Source organism: Sturnira hondurensis, unplaced genomic scaffold, assembly GCF_014824575.4.
Source record: "Sturnira hondurensis isolate 20B ecotype Veracruz unplaced genomic scaffold, ASM1482457v3 Scaffold0022910, whole genome shotgun sequence".
Taxonomy (NCBI): domain Eukaryota; kingdom Metazoa; phylum Chordata; class Mammalia; order Chiroptera; family Phyllostomidae; genus Sturnira; species Sturnira hondurensis.
This window is the reverse complement of record NW_028095541.1, coordinates 448688-455343: the sequence shown is the minus strand read 5'-3', so window position 1 is coordinate 455343 and position 6656 is coordinate 448688.

The window sequence follows — 6656 nt, the reverse complement described above, 5'->3', positions numbered from 1 at the left end:
AGCCAAATGAGGCAGAATACCTGTTTTGAGAGATGGAAGGCAGTAAATCAAACAACCCTCCAAACGGTCCAAACTCCCTACCGCCTAGACCAGCCCAGTGCAAAAGGAAAACACCTGGCCCCTTGTTGGAAAATTAAGAATTTTAAGATGGCAACAGCAGGGCATTAAACTTAGCATCTGTTCCTTCTGTGTGTGGGAACCTGCCCCCAGCCCAGGAAGCCACCCCACACCTATCCTCTAACTCCGGCAACAGTTATCTCCTGCCCAGGGTTGTGTCCCGGTTGTGTCCGGAGCCAAGACCCATTTATCTACTTTCCTCTTAGACAGTGATTATGGGGGCGACTTTCCTCACAAGTCCCCCCATGTGCCACAGATGAGAGTAAATATGACTGAGACATGATGTGATCTGCTTGGGGAGGAGAAATGAGCAGTGGCCAGTTTCTCAAGGGAAAAGGCCAGCTGTGGCCAGTTTCTCCAAAGAGAAAAAGGCCTCGAGCCCCCTCCTCCAGGGCTTTTTTGGGGGGGTTTTAATACACAGGAATACAGGGCGGCAAGGATCAAACAGTAGATGACATTTCAAAGAAATCTGAGGGCTTAGTCTGAGTCAGAGTCTGTCAGGAACAGAGTTTTAGGGTTTCCCCGCTAAAACCCTTAACATATGAATGAAAGCACTCTTAGCAGAGCAGATTTCTCAGGTTTGTCAGGAAGTCTTTGTGGTGCCAGATTTTTCCCCAGGACATGCTCTAGCAAGGCAAGGAGCTGCACCTCTCCCCATCAGGTATTCAGGCTTAAGGGGATCAGAGACAGGAAGCGCTTCTTCCAGAGAACTTGGGGCTATCTCCAAGGGGGGGGCAAGAGTCCATTGCTCTTTGTTGCAGCTCCCCCGCCCCAGTCCTTCCATGAAGGCCTCCCAAGTGATCCAGTCTGGCTTAGGTTGCCCCCCGCTGTGAGGGGTCTTACCCATCATTGACTTCTGACCAAGTTTTGGGGGCAGGGAGAGGAAACTGAGGCAGCATTTGCTACCAGAAACAAGCTTTGTCTCCTTCAGCTCACATTCCAAAGGTTGTCCCTTGCCCTAGCCACAAGGGGTAGAGATACAATTCCTGAAACCAGGCAGAGCGGTCTACAACAAGTGATGTGGTGATAAATGTGATGATGATGGTTTCCAGGGTGAAGGAGACTTTGATTCATAGCATTTGCCAACTTTTGTAGTTTAAATACTGAAAAAGAGACCAATTTCCAGCTACCACTCAGATGTCACTGGTGGCAAGAGTTGTTCTGTAGCATACTATTATATATGCTATTTAATACCACATATAATAGTATCATATCATACTATGATATGATATGATCATATCTATCTATACATCATACACATCTATCATATGTCATACAATATACCTCAGACATATCATACACATAACCTCAGAGATAATAGTAAAACATAGGTGGCCATGAGTTTTGAGTATAATTTTTGTTTTTAATGTAATGTAATTAATTGCATACTTAACAATTTCATTTTTAATAAAACCCATGTTTAAAATTCCTGGAAATTTAACAATTGACTCCCTCAAAGCACTCGGAGGGGCTGTCAGGCCTGACCAAGAAGAGGCCATTTCAGATAGATGCTGGGGACCTTTGAGAACACACACAGAATGAATGAGACACAAGAGAGAGTTTTGCTTTAAAGCTTTTTTCCTAAGTGTGTGAAAGACATAGAGAGTGAGAAATAGCAAAAGAGGATTCTTTGAGAAGGTTCACTGTACATAAAAAATTAATACCATAAATATATTTGCCTTTTCCTCAAGAGCCTGAGTAAATCTCTAAAATGCTTCCAGTTATATTTCTCTCCCAAAATAATAATTATTTTAACGTAACACTGCACTAAAAGCAGGCCACATTGCATCCTGGGTTTATAAGGGTTCTTCAGTCATCAAATCCTATCAATTCTACTTTACAAATATTTCTTAAACCTAGTCATTCATCTCCAAATCCATTCCCACTTTCTGAATTCAGAACACCATCACCCACTAAAAGGTCATCCGATCTCCAAATTTGTTTCTCTGCTATCCACCGAACCCCCAGCCTGAAAGACTAGCGAAAAAAACCAAAAATCTATTGGAGCCACTTTCCCGGTTCCCATCTCTTCCTAATACAGAGAGATCCGATTAAGGCAATTCACACCACTGGGGAGAAGTAGGGAGGCCAGTAGGAGGCGTTGGCGGAGGCCACTGTGAGCGGTCTAGGACAGGATTGGCTGAGAAGGTGAAGGCCTCCAGAGCCAATGGGAATAAAAAAGAAGGCTGGCTCTCTGGCTCCTAAGCTGGCTCTCTCTCAGGCTCAGGCTGGGGCTCTTTGGTCTTCTTCCTCAAGGATGCCAAAAGGATGGTGCAGCAGTTTCCCGCACTTCCCAACGTATAGTTTTTGTGTGGGAACTCTAGGCACAGCCTAGGATAAAGCTGGTGTGACAGCGGGTGGCAGGTTCATTCTTTGGGTGTTCTAGAGGAAAGAAGCTCTGAGGCAGAAGCCTGCCATTCTCCCAAATTGGTGTCTTTTTAATACATTATGTTGTTTTTAGTTTGTAAACTAACCCTATAGAAACACGACACTGTATTGTGCTGTATATAATGCACACCCATATTTTATATTTAGAAACAAAACCAGCTATTGTATTCCAGGGCATTATTTTGCATAGGGATATCATTATTGCTTCCCAGAGTTACACATTTAATGCATAAGCATAAATAAAGAATTAAAAATATTTGTATAGCCCTGGCTGGTGTAGCTCAGCGATTGAGCGTGGGACTGTGAACCAGAGGATCGTGGTTTGATTCCTAGTCAGGGCACATGCCTGGGTTGCAGGCCAGTTCCCAGCAGGGGGCACACAAGAGGCAACCATACATTGATATTTCTCTTCCTCTCTCCTTCCTTTCCCCTCTCAAGATAAATAAATAAAATCTTTAAAAAAACATTTATATAGATATGGAATTAGTACTATCCATGTATGATGCACATACTTACTTTTCCCTCAAAAATTTGGGCAAAGATTGCATGGCATAATAGGGGAAAAGATAGAAGAACAGGGATGTGAGAGTCTAGCCTTGTTTGATAGGCTTAAGTGATTAAGGCTATGACCTGATAGACGTAAGTGGCTGCTTTTGAATAAAGACTCCTTTCCTTTAACAGCAAACCTTTGCCTCTGGAATTTTTGACTAGAGGGCAACAGGCAGCAGAGCCCCAAATTCTGCTTGGTAATATTCTCACGTGACTTACCCTTTGGCGTTACAAAGTCAAGGCTCACTCTTCCATTCCCTTGAATGTTCCTTTGGACAAACCTCATGGTTCCTTCTCCACCTCTGACACTCTTTCAGCTCCTTTCAAATAATATTTTTAGCCCCAACCGAAATGTCATTTATCAGGAAAGCTTCCTATCCCCTCCCCAGATCAGAATAGCCCTGCATATATTATAACTTTTCCTCCACAGTTCTTATTATTGTAATTATGAATTTTTGTATAATTGTGTTTAATTGTCTTTTTATAGGTATATGTTTAATCTTTGTAGAATTAGATATTTATATGCATAAATTCACTAAAAGAAAGGACTGTGGCCATTCTGTTCATCAGCATATCCACAGTGCCCAAGTAAAGAGGCTGGTATACCGTAAGTACTGAATAATTGTTTAATGAGTGAATGAATGCAAAATATATAAAGTTTAAATATTAAGAAAAACTTCAAAACATAGAAATTGCTCCTCTAGGAGGAAGCATATCTTCATATCAGCAAATAAAAAGTGTTGCACAACTATAAAGAGATTCTAAAACTGACTGCTTGGCTTTGGACCGAAAGTGCACGGCCAGGTGTGAGGTGGGCCCCCACACAGGAGAAAGCAGCCCCTCTTACTGGCACTTAGTTGCCACAGTCTTTCAGGCCAATCAAGATGTTAATGAAATGAAGATTACATTATGCTAGTTTTCCCTTAAAGAATGTCAGTGTTCACATCTCAGTCTCAGGAACAGTGAGAATTTCCTCTTCTTGAGAGTGTTCCTGGGTGCACACTCAGACAGCGGCCACGGTTTCTGACTTGCCCTGAATGACCCCTGTGTGGTTAACACATTGCATCTGGTAAAGGCTAAACTCTTCTTCCTGTCCATGAACTGCTTTCCTACCCCAGTTGGCTTATTTAAAGTACTTAAAAGTGACTGCAAAGAGGAGCATTTTCATCTCCTATACGTAACTAAATCATGTAGATTCTACCTGCTTAACAGGTCTTTCAGCTCTACCCTACCTTGGCTTAGAGCTTAGTAAAAATGCTGTTCTACACATTGCCACGTGACTAAGACATTAAGAATAACAAAAACTAACAGTTTCCTTCTTCCACTGATGTATTGATGTTTAGAGTATGAGATGAAAAATCACAATCTCCTGGAATAATAAACACTGAGCCTTCTTTTATTTTAATTTTCCTTCTGTCATAAAGCAAACTCCAAAGAAACCTTTACCTATACATCGTTAAATTCTACATAAACCAAATATCACATTTCTCTATGTTACTATTTTCTTCCTTTGAAAAACATTTACAATCTTATGTTAGGAGATTTCATATTAGTGAAAAAAATGGCAGTTGACTAGCGCATGCTCTGCGAGCCCATTAAAATGGCAAGTTTAGAGGCAGAGAGAAGGGACATGGAGAGGATTCGCATTGAGGGCTTCTACTTTCTCTGTTACAGAAGGAAATATTATCTCGCCTGCCTCTTCCAGCGTTCAGTATCCTGGCAAGGGCAGGTGTTTAATAAATATTTGTTAAATGACTTCACCTGACAGTGAAGGGTGGTCGGGATGTGAAAGAAGGGAGGCACCTTGGGAGCTGAAAAGCTGCTACGATGTGCCCAGCACTGTTTGAGATGCTATTGTGAAATGCATGTGCTCATATATGGTTTCTGCTTTTAGTGAGTCCTTCAAAAGATTTTAACAAAACTCCATTTCCATTTCCAGTGCCAGTAAGAGGGGCTGCTTTCTCCTGTGTGGGGGCCCACCTCACACCTGGCCGTGCACTTTCGGTCCAAAGCCAAGCAGTCAGTTTTAGAATCTCTTTATAGTTGTGCAACACTTTTTATTTGCTGATATGAAGATATGCTTCCTCCTAGAGGAGCAATTTCTATGTTTTGAAGTTTTTCTTAATATTTAAACTTTATATATTTTGCATTCATTCACTCATTAAACAATTATTCAGTACTTACGGTATACCAGCCTCTTTACTTGGGCACTGTGGATATGCTGATGAACAGAATGGCCACAGTCCTTTCTTTTAGTGAATTTATGCATATAAATATCTAATTCTACAAAGATTAAACATATACCTATAAAAAGACAATTAAACACAATTATACAAAAATTCATAATTATAATAATTCATAATTACAACATGCTGAGTGAAATATCCTGAATCACTTTCTGTCTAAAACAACCAAAAATGCTAGATTTTAAAAAATGTTTAATTTTTAAAAAAAATGCATTGCTAATTTGGCAAGAATGAAAAGAATTCAGGAAAGCTAAAAACTTGGCAGGCTTGCAAGCCCTGAAACCAACCTTTACCCTCAGTGTACCCGCCCATGCCCTGGCGACCAGGGACTGCCATTCTGAGGGCTACACGGGAAAGGAGTCTGTGTCCTTCCCAAGACGGGCAGTGTAAGCAGAGACCCTCACACGAATCTGGAGCCTGAAATAGCTACATTTAAAAATTACATTTGTGCTGTAGGCTGAGGTGGGAAGGAGGGAGGGAGGGAGGGAGGGATCAAAGAATTTCCCCTGATAAGTCGAAATTATAACAGTTGACTCCTGGGTAACTACTGAACCAAACTGCTCTACGTTCATGATCCAAACAATGTGAAGCAGAAAAAATGAAGGTGATTCTGGGTTGGAAAAGCCCTGAGATGGCTCAGAGAGTGAGCACAAAAACACAACAGACAAAAAAAAAAACCCCTGCAAAGATTTCAGATACTGGACTTTATCCAGTAAGCAGCTAAAATACTGGAATATCCGTACCGTAAAATATTATTCACTCATTAAAAGTACTGATGCATTTACAACATGCATAAAATTACAGAAGCTTACACACACTGTAGTGTATGACTTCATGTATATAAAATGTCCAGAACAGGTAAATCCACAGACATAAAGTTGATTAGTAGTTACCAGAGGATGGGGGAAGGGGAAATTGGAAGGGAAAGTGTGTCTTTTGGGGGTGATGGAAATGTTTTATAATTAGATAGTGGTGGTGATTGTACACTATTGTAAATATAATAAAAACCACTGAACTGTACATGTCTTTGTATTATTGTTAATATTTTATATACTTCACATACACTTAAATGTTATTGTTATGTATTCAAAATTTAGTAATAGTCTTTTTTATAAAAAAGAGTTGAGATGAATAAGTTTATTCTTATTCGAAAGGAAGAAAGGAAGGAAGCGAAGGAAGAAAGGGGTTGTGGGGGGGGGAGAAGGAGAGGACAAAGGGGGGGGACAGGAACCACCAGGAGTGTACGAGTAAGATTCTAGGTGCTTGTGGCATTAAATAAGAAGAGATTAATGGGAGCAATAGCAATCAGGGAGGGCCACCCAGAGGAGGCTAGTCTCCAGATAGGCCTTGAAGAAT